The sequence below is a fragment of the Ananas comosus genome, linkage group 12, assembly GCF_001540865.1.
Source record: "Ananas comosus cultivar F153 linkage group 12, ASM154086v1, whole genome shotgun sequence".
NCBI lineage: Eukaryota > Viridiplantae > Streptophyta > Magnoliopsida > Poales > Bromeliaceae > Ananas > Ananas comosus.
In genome coordinates, this window is record NC_033632.1 from 6,610,448 (window position 1) to 6,625,534 (window position 15,087).

The following is a 15,087-nucleotide window of genomic DNA, read 5'->3' on the forward strand; positions in this document are numbered from 1 at the left end:
TATATATATATATATATCGGATCTACTCATTGATTATTAATAGCCTTTGGATCAAAAACTATTCCACCTATCACCGCCTACCACCATCGTCCCAACTCTACATTTCTTTATCCAAAGGCAAAAAATTCAAAAGCACCACCTCTTTGGTGCTTTTGGAAGTATTCTAACTTAACTCTCTCTCTCTCTCTCTCTCTCTCTATATATATATATATAGTCCGGCTAATATACTCTTATGAGTATAGCCCATTTTGTACTCATTAAGTTTTTTGCCGTTAAATCTAGTTCTTTGATCATTTCCACCCATTAGATCATACTATTCAACCAACCACCCACTCAAACGTAAGGGACTATTATTAATCTAACCGAGAACCACTATCATCCTAACCGCACATCTTTTCATCCAATGGTCGAAAACTTATGAGTTCAAAGGGGCTATACTCATAAGAGTATAGTAGCCCTAGCCTATATATATATATATAGTCTGAGCTGGGATACTATCAATTAGCACGAGCATTTGGTGCTATTCAAGTTTTTTCTGCCGTTAGATTTAATTACCTCTTTATCAATTTCATCCATTCAGTTATACTATTCAACTAACCACCCACTCAACCTAGGGCGCTCACATCATCCTAATCACACATTTTTTATCCAAGGGCAATAACTTAATAGCACCAAGTCATTTGTGCTATTAAATAGTATTCCAGCTAGTATAATATATATATATATATATATATATATATATATATATATATATATATATATATATATTTCGAGCTTTTCGAGCCTAATTCGAGCGAGCCGAGTAATGCTTAAGCTCAACTTATTTAATTTCGAGTTAAGCTCAAGCAGCCGAATGTCGAGCCGAACGCAAGTCGAATGCGAGCCGGCTTGTTCATTTGCCAGCCTTACAAGGGACAAAGTTTCTCCCACAGAGACGTCAGCTGATTAATCAAATAACAATCACGGCTTGTTCATTTGCCAGCCCTATTGATTGCTCATATGAGCTGAAAGATCAAAAAGCCTTAATTATTTTTTTGAAAAAATAAAGACAACTTAATTGCTACTTGTGGTACATAAAGGAGAGTGATTCCCTTTTGTGAAAAGATAACATATGATTGTAGGTAAATAAGATAATTTTTTATGCCCTTCCTTTATTTTATTATGAGTTCCTGGTAAAAATTATATTTTTATTAGTTAAATTTGAAATTTTATTCAATTAAATATATAATATAAAAATTCAAATATGAATGTGAAACTTTAATTACATTATTGCTAATTTTACTTCATATTTATATGTGGATATTATATTAATGTATATTATTATTGTTCGAATAATATATATCCGAGTCCATAACCTATGCATTTTCAACCCTGCTGTCTTGGGAAGCAAAGTTTCGAGCCGCCTCTGATCTGAATTAGACAGGAATAAGAATATGCCATTAAAAAAGTTACGTAAATATTGACCTTTTGGTATAACGCCTTAGCTTTAACTCTTTTAATTCACACTTCCCAAACTTTCTACTTTCAGGAACTAAGATATTCTAGTTAGTATATTATATTATAAATAAGAGTAATGCTTCTATACTTTTTTTTTTTTTGTTACCGTTCATTCACGCGTATTCAACGACTCAGATTTAGTTTTTTTTAAATTGTGACCTGCGATAGCAGGTCACTTTGGGAGAGGTACCGGTTACCAGATATCTCAAAAAAAGATATTTTTGTCTTTTAATACATGGACAATTTAGTCATTTTACATCTACTATATTTTCAAAATTTTTATTTTTTCTTTGTTTCCTTTTGCTCTCTCTATCTTTCCTTTCATAATTTGGCATTTCATATAAAAATTTTTTCAAATGATTTGACAATATGATCATTGAATTTAAACTTTAAATAGTAATATAAAATTTCTCTAATTTAAATTTCACTTTTAAATTTAAAATTTAATATTATATTCAAATTTATATTTTAAAAATTTAAGTTTCATATAAATACTTTGAAATATAGTAAACAGAAATAATTGTTTGAATTCTAGTCTTCTGGTTTAGTTTTGATTTTGGGTTTCGAAAAATTGGTCAGTTTTGAATTTGGATATGAATTTTTGAAATCCGTCGAGTTCGGAAATAAGTTTTGTGATTGTTAGTCAGATTCGAATTCAAATTCCTAACTATTTTTTTTCTCACCAATAATTCTAATCTTTTTAATTTATATGTTTAAAATTATATTTAAAATATTTATTAGCTCTAACAGTTAAATTATTATTCTGTTTAAAATATTTATTATCTTTACCGGTTCCAAATTGTTCTTAATGTTATTCGGTTCAATAGGTTAAAATCAGATTCTTGATAGAATAGGTCAAAGTCTGATCAGTCAAATCAATCGGTTCAATCTAGTTTTTAAATCATTGAATTTAAAATTTAAATAGTAATATAAAATTCCTCTAGAGAAATCTAGTTGTAGAAATCTTACTCTCTAAGTTTTTTATGCATTACGTTTTAAACTGATGCGAATAAACTGTATTTTAAATCTTGGTAGAAATTTAGTTTTTAAATAGTAATATGAAATTCCTCTAATTTAAATTTCACTTTTAAATTTTAAGTATTTAATTTTTAAAATTTAAATTCATCGTATTTAGAAATAAAACTATTTCTAAAATTTCTATAATTTAAATTAATGCATAATTTGAGAAACACTAAAACATTTAAAGTAGATTCCTAAATTAATGCCTAATAATTTCATAAATTTGGTTAATCAATTAATTTCCTAAATTAGTACTAATTAATGCATAAATTTAGGACCTCAATTAAAAGTTTCTTTAAATATTGTATTATTTAATTACCAAATTAACCTTGAATAAAATAATTCTTTTACCTGCTAAGTATTAAAGTTACATTTTTATCCTCTATTAATCAACGGTTAAGATCTTTTTTATTTTTTTTAAAAAAAAGTACCGAATCATTTCTCTATAAATAAATATATATAATAATATATAACATCCTAACAGTCCTATATTGGATGAGAAATAAAATATAATTAAAAATATAGAGATAGGAGATTCTAACAACAACAATAGGATTTAAGTATTTTTGAACTAATGGTTTAGATTTAATGAATTATTATTTTTAGTCGGGTTGAGTCGTTATAGTTGGTATTAGAGCCGGTTCATCCGCTGAATGTGTGTTATTAGGTAGATGAGGACGCCAGGAATTTAAATAAGAAAAAATTATCCAATAGTCTCACATCAAATAATATGGAAGAAATATTTCAGTACATATCTAAAGATTATCCAATAGTCTCACATCAAATAATATGGAAGAAATATTTCAGTACATATCTTAATTTGAAGTAGAAATTAAATTAGATATATTAAATAATTTTTATAGTAATGACCAATACATAAATATATTCTTAGATGCTCGCGCTCTAATGTAATTAGAGCAATGCTATACATGCGTCCCACTCATCCAAAGGGTGGGATGTTTTCACCAATCATTTGATGTGACTAACGATTAACTCCTATCCATCTAATTTGTACACTTCGATTGGTGTGTATAAGTAGCTTTTTTTTCATATAATTATATTTTTATGCAAACACCATGAACAGCATGGTTATATATGAATCTAGTTAGGCATATTTTTTGATCCGAAACTTAACCGCTATCGATCGATCAACCAAATACTACAAAGATTATAGCTAATAAGATCACTCTGAATCGTCGTGCAGAAGCACTCTAGTTAGATAAAACATTTAAGTATATTTTACAATTAGGAAAATACAGAACAACTGCAATCTGATTCATTTATATATATTATTCCAATATAACATCATAAGCAATTACATGTTTAATTATTATGACTAAACATGCACAACTGCAAATTAAACCAAACATATATATATGCTGAGTCACTATAGAACTCGATCACCAGTATGGTGAGACGTTTCATTTATTTATTTATTATAACATTATTAATTCAAGCACTTTTATCACAGAGTATGCGTAGTGTAACAACATATCATGGGAAAGCTATACTAGTTGATAAATCAACTAACACCATCCCATGCAATATATTAATTGTTGTTATTATCGTAATCAGCAATTGATTGAAGTCCCGTCGGAGAGGTGAAGGGTGCAGTCGTCGGGAAGATAGCAGCAGCTGCACATCGGAGGCAGCTTCTTACCGCCTGAAGAAGTGCAGGTCACGTACAGCACGTTGTCGAAGCATATCAGATTGCACGGCGCTTGTGCTGCCGCACTCTGCAGCTCCCACCCGAGCAACACCGTGCCTTTCGAAATCAAATTGCGGAAGCAAAAAAGGAATTAATTTAGAGAAAAATATGACCAGTAAATTAAATCAAATGGTCTCCAGAAAGAAGAAATACAAAATTATTACCAGATAAAAGGAGAACCAAAGCCAAGGAGATTCTGGTGTTAGCCATGCTTAATTCTTGAGCAGCTTTTGTTTACTGCGTTTGAGCTTCTGGTGAACGTACATATCTATATATATGGGAGGTTGTGTGATTAACCAGCATTGAAATTTTGATCCTTCAATGCGGAAATCAAACAATAAAAATTGATTTTAAGTGAGCAGATTGGACTTTTGGTAATTAACATAGACTCCATAATATTTTCTGAAATAAAATTCAACTCTTGCAACAAGATTGAGTGTCACACTTTACTTGTTAACCCTGAATTTCTCGCTGCAAAATGTTTCATTGGACTTTAATGGAATTCGAAAGCCATAAGAAACCAAAATGTTGAAGGTTCTCTAATAAGAATTCTATTAAATATAAAATATAAAAATAGCATTCTCTATCAGCTTAAGTTTCTGTAGAATAATGTTATTTTATATAATTTAACACGACATCTGAGCGAAAGGTTCTGAGTTTTGAGTCATGTCATGCAGGCCCCTAGTAATATTGATTTTCTTCTATTTAATTCAAGTCCGCCTTATGAGTCTATCAAAAAGTCTCAAGTCTAGACGTGAGTATTAAATATATCAAAAAGTCTCGAATCTAGACTGTCTCGAGTTCGGAAATGAGAGAAAGTGTTAAATATAAAATATAAAAAAATCATTCTCTACCAGCTTAAGATTTTGAAGAATGACGATTGTTTTATATAATTTAACAGATTTTGAGTTTGTAAAGCTATAGAAATCACAATGTTGAAGGTCTAATTGAGGTTCTTAACTTACTGAACTAATGTTATTAATCAGAAGAAACCGAAGCACGTGATTCGGCTATGTTCTAATATATGTTAACTAGAAGTTACCTGCCTTGGATCTTACAAAAATTTGCGAGGCATTTTCAAACAGTAGGATCTTCTTAATACGAAATTTTTACTCATACACGTTTCTCATGTTTATTAGATTTCCAAGTTGCTTCTTTTGACTGACTTTCAAGCATTGGAGCTGAATCTGAATCTTTCTGGACTACTAAAATTTAAGAAGCTTCTTAGCCGAGAAATTGCCTGAAAAAGGTCCACCATCTCAAACAACGGACTGCAAGCTGTTAATGAGCCAAACAAGAGCTAGTTGAATATAATATCGAGCTGAAAAATTCAGCTCGTATTTGACTTATATACTAAGGCCCCGTTTGGTTCGGGGGATAAGCGGGGATAACGAAAGTTATCCCCGCTATTCCGCCAAACGGGGTGAAATTTGGCCGGGATATTTTATCCCGGTCAAATCTCACACCCCGGATTACTCGTTTCTCCGAATATGCCGACAAATCCGCCGTATACAAAGAAATTTTTTCTGTATACGAAGCGATAGCTGTACCTGTACCTGTAATCATACAATACTACAACCAGTAGTATAGAGCTGCTAAAAAGAAAAATATAAGAAAATAACATCGGCTCAACATACATACAAAGTATCCGGATACAAAAGCACTCGCTCCGGCGAGGGTCAAACATATGTATGTATAAGAACCAAAACTACAACTACCTGTAGCTGGGGATATCTCTAGATCAGCCGCAACTGGGAAGGAATCTAACTCGCAACTCCCTTTCCACGATCAAGATCAGCAGAAGCAGCTGCCGCAACTGTAAGGACTGAGATTTTTACAGTGCAACTAAACTCTCTGTTGACGATGTTTATGTGTGTAATTTAATTACATAAGCACTCGTCAAGTTTCAGGAGAAAATGAGCTAAAACGGAAAAGTTACGCGATTATTAGTTTTCACTTAAGTGAATAGTAACTCCGGTTTTTCGGTGAAGCCACGGAGTAGAGTTGGCTTTCTACGTGTATCGGACTCCGTTCATATCAGTCCAATAGCTCGTTTCGACCGGTTCAGTTGTTCTGGAACTACTGGCGTTGACGGATTTTGAGTTTGATGCACGGATTTCGAGAAAATCCAAAAATACATGTTTTATATGTATTTATGTGTTATTCATTCGGTTGGAATGAAAGGTTGGATTTCGTCGCGAATCCGTGGTCGATCGAGGTGAACCAAAATCGTAGATTTGTTGTCTCCGTCGTGCTGATCGCACTGGTGCAATCCGTTCGCAAATCTGACGGACGGATCTGCGGAAATCGCGCGTTGTTCGAGGAGAGGTCGGTGATCGCAAAATGATATTTTTTCTTTAGACCTAATATTTTATGTATCGAATTGCGTGAATTCGAACATGGAGGTACATACGCGCGAAACGCACACGCTGGCAGGGACTTAGCTAAGTATATTAAGCTCTGGGAGGACCTTCTTGCGATTTTTCACCTACATATACATACATATGTGCTAGGGTTTCACAAAGGAAACCCTAACCCGAGTCCACCCAGCTACCCCCCAACCCTAGCCGTCACTAGCTTCCCTCTGCCCATCTCGTGCGCACGCCCCGGCCGACGGCGCGCTGCTCCGGCCGCCGGAAAAGCCACCCTGACCTCCCCTCGGCTCTCCACTTCGGCTCCAACTTGTCACCTTCTCGTTGCTGTGCTCAGGGAAGCTCCTGAACCCGAGCTTCACCATCCCCTGGCCGAGAACCAGCTCCGGCATCCTTCCCACCGACTCCGGCCATCCCCGTGCCCTGCCGGAGCCCCACGAGTCCCCTGCGGCCATCTGCGGTCAGCCCAGGCCGAGCTTGGGTGACCTCGGTTTAGGCGCGTCACCGTCGCTCCCCATCGGCCGCGCCGCCTTCCGGTGACCCCCGGCAACCTCCCGCTTGCCGTCCCGCCGTCCCTGCACGCTGCCGGCCGCCGCTGGAACCTCCTGCGGCCGCCCAGACCCGGGCGGGCCGAGGTCGGGCCCGCTCGGCTCCCAAGCACCGCCACAGCCCACCGAGGGGTGCACCACCTCCCCCTCGGTCTCCGGCACCGGATCCTTGCCGCCCCGACCCCCTCCGGCCGCCGCCGCGCCGCCGGGAAGCTCGAACCCGAGAGGAACTCGGCGGCTTTGAGCTGCGCTGCCGCGCCACCGGCCACCTCCCGCCGCCGGCCAGCACCTTCCCCGGGGCGTGACAGATTAAAGTGGTATCAGAGCGAGGTTACAACCACAACACCATTCACAGATTGTTTTGAAAAGTAAACGAACTGAACCAAATGAACTGAACCATTGGTTAGGTTGACCTATAGGAAGACCTACGGTATATAGGCACGTGAGTGCGGGGTTTGGGCTTGTGTCCCGGTGTGCATTCGAGTTTGTTAAACTCGAAGTGTATGGTTCCTGTATGTGTTACGGTTCGCACAAGCTGGTGTCTAAGTCGGGTGTAGTGGCGGTGTACTTTTTCGGACATCGAGTGGTGGGGCGACGTCCCCCAGGTGTAGCCATTCCTGTCAGGTGGGGCCTTGAAAGGCCAGTGATCTCTGGGCCTAGGCGAGTGTCATGACTGCCGACGCCTAGACCACTCTCTCTACTTAGGACACGAGAGCTGTTGCGAGTGTCTCTACGGAGACGGTGCTTAGACCAGTTACGGTCGCGACTTTAGTGGGGCTACTAGGGTGTAGCCCAGGGTTTGTTAGCGGTCGTTTAAACGACTGCATTGTTGGTGTTGTTTCTTCAAATCTTTGGGTGGGGTTGTGATGCCTACCTATCATTCTTGATTGCTGATTGGAATCAGCGGTTCGGGTCTTTTGACCTTTACCTCGTTCATTCTTCTTACTAGAGTCGGGATGACACAGTTTTCGTGTCGGGCCTCTGTTGATGCATACATCGTATACGATTATTCTAACACCTAAATTGGTGTGTTGTAGGTTAATTTGTGGTTGGTGGTAGAGTTCGTTTTGACTCGAGATACTCTTGGGTAGTGTCGGAATTCTCGGAGCTTTGACTATAGCTCGGTTGTGGTGCGGAAATCAGTTAGAGAAACTGTTTCCTAAAGCCTCAGTTGGTATAGTTCGCGGCTTAGTGTCGCTAGCAACTTTCGGATGTTGAAAGTATAGAACTCCCTGTGAGTCGGTTCAGGGTCGTTCTGATTTCGAATGTCGACTTGTAAAGTCGATGTTTCGATAGTAAGGGTTGTGAACTCGTGGTTCAGTGAAGAGGTATCAGGTGGCTTGATACTTCGGCGTGTCACACTTCCAACTTGTTGTTGGTAGTGGATCTTCGGATATTTCGCTTTTCTTTTGATAAGTATATTGGCTGCAGACAATATACTGTCGAAAGAGGGACGAAATATCCTTTTCCCTGTTTAGGACTTTTGGATTGGGTCGGTGTTTTCCCTAGTTGTTTATGAGAACGCTTGAGCCTCTGACCTTGTAGTGAGCCTTAGATTATTTTATGGTAGGTTTTGCGCAGTTGACTTATCGTCACTGCTGATGGTTCGGATGTAGGTTCGAGTCTGGGTGCTTGTTAGCTCTTTAGTCGTACCTGTTACAACTAAAAGGTTTGTTTGGTTAGTAGTCTCGGTCTATTGTCGAGAGGTTCGGAATCAATGTGGAGTGACTTGAGCCTGGTTGTTGGCTTTGATTGTCACCATATGTGATAGCGTAAAAGGTTTGCGACTTGGTTTATCGTGCAAACCTTAGGTTAGTATGCTTGTCCGGTTATTTGATGACAGGTGCGCCTGGGTCTCAAGGAGACAGGCATTTGGTGTTGCTCGGAACATCGATCGCTAGGGTCCCTTATAGGACGGCAGCGACAGGGTCTCGTAGAGACAGGTGTTGAGCATCACCGATGGTTAGTATCGCTTTTGCGATTGGCGACCTGTGCATCAAGTAATGGACTTACATGGTGGGCATGTTGGTTTAATGGTATCGGTTATAATTGAGGAGACAAAATTGTCTAGCGTATTTGGTATTGTCGGTTGGACCTTTTTGGTCAGGCGAAAAGTGAGGTTTTGGACCTAGGACTATAGATTGTCGTAAATGACTATCCTTGGATGGAGGTTTTGGCAGTTTGTGTGGTTACTGTTGGGAGACTGTGGTCACCAAGGTGAGAGTTCTGACTCAGGTCTTAGAACAACGTCTCGTATTCGCTCGTGGTGAGCAAGTTGACGTTGTTGGATAGTCGGAGTTTTTCGTTTCAAGCCTACGTAAATAGACTCTAGATTAAAGTAGTGTTGACTCGAGTCTCTTCTACGTGAACCTTCGACGTAGTCGAGTCGGTTACTGGTGTGCGGACCAAGGTTGAGTGGACCTAGAATTTCTGAGTGTTGATGTATTATCTCAGAATTGGCGATTTGGGATCTGATAATCGCGGGACTGTCTTCGTCCGCAAGTTATAGGATGGTATTGATCCCGATGAGTTTTGGTCCGCAGACTTTGGATTGGTACGTTTTCCCTCGATTTGTCCTGGTGGAATCGCAGTCCTATTTTTCCCCTTATTCGAAGATTGATCTGTCCAGATTCATGAAAATGTAATTGACCAATACTCAAAGGTGACACCACAGTGGTGGAGGTATTATCCGAATTCGATTTCGGAGGGTATGTGGTCAAGTTTCGAGGACGAAACTTCTTTTAAGGGGGGGATAATGTAAGGACTGAGATTTTTACAGTGCAACTAAACTCTCTGTTGACGATGTTTATGTGTGTAATTTAATTACATAAGCACTCGTCAAGTTTCAGGAGAAAATGAGCTAAAACGGAGAAGTTACGCGATTATTAGTTTTCACTTAAGTGAATAGTAACTCCGGTTTTTCGGTGAAGCCACGGAGTAGAGCTGGCTATCGGCGCGTATCGGACTCCGTTCATAGCGGTCCAATAGCTCGTTTCGATCGGATCAGCTATTCTGGAACCAATGGCACTGACGGATTTCAGATCCGATGCACGGTTTTCGAGAAAAAGGAGTTTTAACAAAAAGAGGGTTTCCGCTCTTTGCTATTCGTGCATTTTAAAACTCCTCGTGCTCTGTGCTTGTGACCTGGGGTTAGGTGAGAGTTGTTTCTGGTACCTACTGGTGGTAGGGAATTCAAATTTGAATTTGAATTAAAGGTTTTAGGGTTTATACTTTGGTATATGTGCGTTATACGGATTAATTAGAGAGCGGATGGGTTCCGTCGCGAATCTGTGACCAAATCTGACGAAACAAGATTGTAGTTTTATTACCCTCGTCATGCTGAATGCGATGGCGCTGTCGGATCGAAAATCCGACGGACGGATTTTCGGAAAACGCAAAATGTTCGCTGAGGGGTCGAATTGGCAAAACCGATAATTTTGCAAAAGTCTTAATATTTTATGTGCCGAATTGCGTGAGATCGGACATGGAGGTGCATATGTGTAAAATACGCGCGCTGTGAGGGACTTGACTGAGAATATTACCCCTGGGAGGACTATTTTGCAAAATGCACATATGTGTATAGTGGTTGCACTAGGGTTTCATGAGGAAACCCTAACTGTTGGCCTCCCTCTTCCTCCAACTGCGCCCCAGCCGTCACCTGCACCCCTCCTCGACCCCGCCGCGCGCGCCCCGGCCGCCGGCGAGCAGCCCCGGTCGCCGGAAAAGCCACCCCGGCCACTTCTCCATCTTTCTCTTTTAACCGATCCACCACCCTCTCGGCCTGAGTACGCAAGGAAGTGCGCGAAGCCCGAGGATCCTTCACCTGTGGCAGAGGGCTACCTCCGGCGCCGATTTCCGCCGGCCTCCATCGTACACCGCGCCGCCCGCACCCTCCTCGCTCTGCGCGGCCAGCCTGACCCGACCGAGACCGAGCGCAGCCCTAGTTGTGGCCCGCGCGCCGCCGCCCACCCTCGGTCCCGCCGCCCTCGTCTGGCCTCCGGCGTGCCCCCGCGCGCCATCGCCGCCGCTCCCGTCGCCGCCGGCCGCCGCTCTCCCTCTCTGCGGCCGCCCAGACCGAGTGCGGGCCGAGCCGGGGCTAGCTCTGCCTCCGCGCGCCGCCGCCGTTCCCCGCCGGCCGATTTGCCCTTCCTCCACCTCCGGCGAGGTGCCGCCGACGCCCCGACCTTTCTCCGGCCGCCGCCATGGCCACCGCCACCTCTGGAGCCGCATTGAACCCGCGCGGGCTCAGTTTGGTCCAGCACCGCCGCCGCCGTCTTCCGCCGCCGTCCGGCGTGAGCACCGGCTCCACCTCGCCGGCCGCACTCGTCCGCCGCCGGCGCCCCCACCGCCGGAGCTCCCTGTCAACCGTGGTGAGCCTATGCTCTCCTCGGGTTGTACATCTAGGGCATCAATGCCCGCCGTCGTCGCCGCCTCCCGTCGCCTGTTAACGCGAGCCCCGGCCTCCTCTGACCTGGAGCACCTTCCCCTGGCCGGCCTGCCCGCCGTCCGGCCGCCGCCGGCCACCCCGAGCCCTGCCTAGCTTTGTAAGCTTGATTTCAGCCTTTCTGTGCATAGTCTCCAGTTCTGTTCACTGTTCCGGCGACCCGAGGCTGTTCCGATGCCTCCGGGGGTGAGCACGGTGATAGTCTGTCAGTCCTGATCACAGTGCTCACCTCAATTAGGGTCAGTGAGCCCCTGGTTAGCGAGATAAACATGTTTTTCATGCTGTGCGCGCTGTTCGCAGATTTTCGCGTCACTCCCGCGCTCTCCGCTGTGGCCGATATTGCTCCGAAAGGTGAGCACGGCCTCCGGCACGTCGAAACCTGTCAGTGGGTATATTGACTCGGCTGATTGACCTCTGGTTTGCGTAAACGGACCATAAAAGCGCCGAAATCGCATGAAATAATGCGATTTCGGGTATTCGGAAGGGCTTTTATGCAACTTTGTCCGTCGTGGCTGCTGTTGGCAGCAAGTATGGGCTGAGGATAACCTCCGGACTGATTGTCCAAGGCCCCGGACCTTTGCGAAGACCGAAAATGCATTTCCGGAGCGTTTTTCGGCGAAATCCGCCGATAGAACGCGTTTTCGATTCGGAATTCTTCCGACGGTACTTGGGGATCATTTGTTTCATCGCTGAGCCTTGTTGGCTGGTCACCCGCATCGTTTCGTGGGTTTGGAAACGACGGGTGAGCGACGGTGAAGTTCCGGTGCGGTTTTCGGGACTTCCGGTTTGTTCGGTAATCGGTTTTGGAAAATCGATTCTCGTGGGCTTAATTGTGGGGTTATGCTTTTAGGGTTTCTTAGTTGTGGGTTAGACACTAACCCAGTGGACCCCCCTTAGGTCCTGTTGACGTTCTTTTGCAGTCAGGAGACAGGCGCGACAGTTGTACAGGTGGGTACTTCGATCCGACGTTGGTACAGTGGTGCACGCTCGGTGACGTTTCCTTTACCCTTGTTGTTTATATCTTTTACCATATATATGTTGAGCCTTGCACCCATGCTGTTTCCTTATTACTCTACTTAGTTGTTGCCAGGTGTAGTATCATGTGTAGGAGTAGAGTAGACTTTATCTGTATATGATATTTATGATTTGGTTGGTCTGATCTCCTATGTGATCTCCATGACCTGGTTGGTCGACGTTGCATCTCCTACACTTGTGACCTGGTTGGTGGTTTCTTGTACCTCGTATCAGTGACCTGGTTGGTCGGTCCTTTGACTTCTGTTGTCCGATGACCGTTGAGGTCGGTGTACCCTGAGGGGTCGGATTGTCGGCTAGTGGCCGACGGTAGTTCTAGATTATATACTTGTGACATGATTGGTCGAGTTCATATCCTATACTTGTGACATGATTGGTCGAGTTCATATCCTATACTTGTGACATGATTGGTCGAGTTTCATACGCTATACTTGTGACCTGGTTGGTCGATTTGGTTACATGATGACCCATGCGGTCGATGGTTCCATGTTGATATCATGCTTAGGAGTAGAGTCGACTTATCTGTTCACTATATCTGTGATTTGGTTGGGCGGTTCCCCTATTTTGATATCTATGACCTATTCGGTCGAGTTGTTACAGTTCTATCTTGACATACGTAGCCGACTAGTTGTTGATGGCCTATACGGTCGGTGTGCCCTGAGGGGCTGGATTGTCGGCTAGTTGCCGATGGAAGATCTTTGAGCATACTACATTGATCGCCACTGCAGGTACGCATTTCACGAACACCAGCGGTCTGATCCACCGCAAGAGGGTGTTCTTTTCCGGAAAAGTGGTTGGATTGCCAACCCGTGAGCCCAGGGGCTTTATTGCGAGGGTATATGCTTCTGACCCAGGGGCTTCATTGCGAGGGTCAGGTACTGTGCTTCTGACCCAGGGGCTTCATTGCGAGGGTCAGGTACAGGTTGAGCAGTGTGGCATGGGCCTGAGGTCTTCGGACCAATAGGGCAGCGAGATTGGGTACTTTTGAGCTTATCGTCAGTTGACGCATGCATACAGTAGCTGTAGTGTTTATTTTCAGTACATCCTTATCTGTTTATTGTAGCTACTGTTTTATTTACCTGCATCTATACTTGTCAGCTCCTTACTTATCAGCATCTTTACTTACCAGCACTTATGTCTATCTAGTTCTCCGTGTTGTTGTATAGCTCTCTTCCTGATCCGGTGAGTACTCCTCGCCTTCTTCGGCTTGCGGTACCCACTGGGAGGGGAGACATGTTTACATGTTCTCACCTCCCCCACCATTTTTCAGGTATCGCGGGCGATGAGTAGTGGGACGAGACGTGAGGTACGTGTGTAGCGGTCGATAGAGCTTCCGACCCAGGTTATTTCGATTTAGTTATTATCCTTGGTATTTCTGTTGATATATAGTTTAGTTGGTTTATGTGGTTCAGTATTTATTTACATTTGAAAATGTGGATTTCTGGATTTTGTAAAATAAAAGGTTTTCTACCCCTCGTGGTAGCGTTTTTAAAAGAATAAAGGTTTCTGTGTAAGAAACAGCTTTCAAAAGATTTTTGTGGATTTCTGTTTAAACCTTGAATGTAAAACTGTGATGTGAATGGTGAATGTATGAATGTATAGTTTTTTTTATATTCATCTGGTTGTGGTTGTATCCTGGTTGTACTGTGTATTTGATCGACGCCGTGCAAATACAGGGGAGACTCTGTCCGTGTGAACAGTGGATTCCCTGTATTTGTGGCGGATCTGGCATACTCTGGGGTCAGGTTTTCAAAAAAAAAATTTTCAGACGCTTTTCCGCTTTGTTTTAAACTGAAAAGGGACCCCGGGGCGTGACAGCAACCGAAGGCTCTGCAAAAGATCTACAACTGGGCGTGAGAACTACTGCAAAAAGAAGTAGTCCTCAATGGGTACCGCTACCGACCTCAACGGCTTATCCACTAAGTCTACAGATGTATACTCAATGATAGTAAGGAACTGGAAATAATTTACAGCTATATGCCACTATACTATCATGATCCAATACTAGCATTTGTAGGAAAATGCAATCTCTGACCTAATCTCACTAGGGACTGTGAATACACCCGTCACGCCTGTCGAAGCTACACTAGCAACCACCACGCTAGGTAGTCAGTGGAGAGCAAGTCCAACCAAGACACAACGACACCAACGCAATAGCACTAAGCCCGACTCCGGAGTAGCACTCGTGGGCGCTACCCAACCGAGTATATAAGCATGTCTCTGTCGAGCTCAATTAGGCTCTCACAGGCTATAGTCAAAGTAAACAGGGTCTAACAACTAAACTCACGTGCCCTAGGTATACGCAGATTTGGAGTTTCAGGTTGGAGATCATGTGTTCCTCAATAGGTATGCAGTTTTAGGTTGGAGATCATGTGTTTCTGAAAGTCTCGCCGTCCAGAGGTATATGCAGATTTGGAGTGCGTGGAAGTTTAGTCCACGCTTTGTAGACCCTTTTGAGGTATTGGA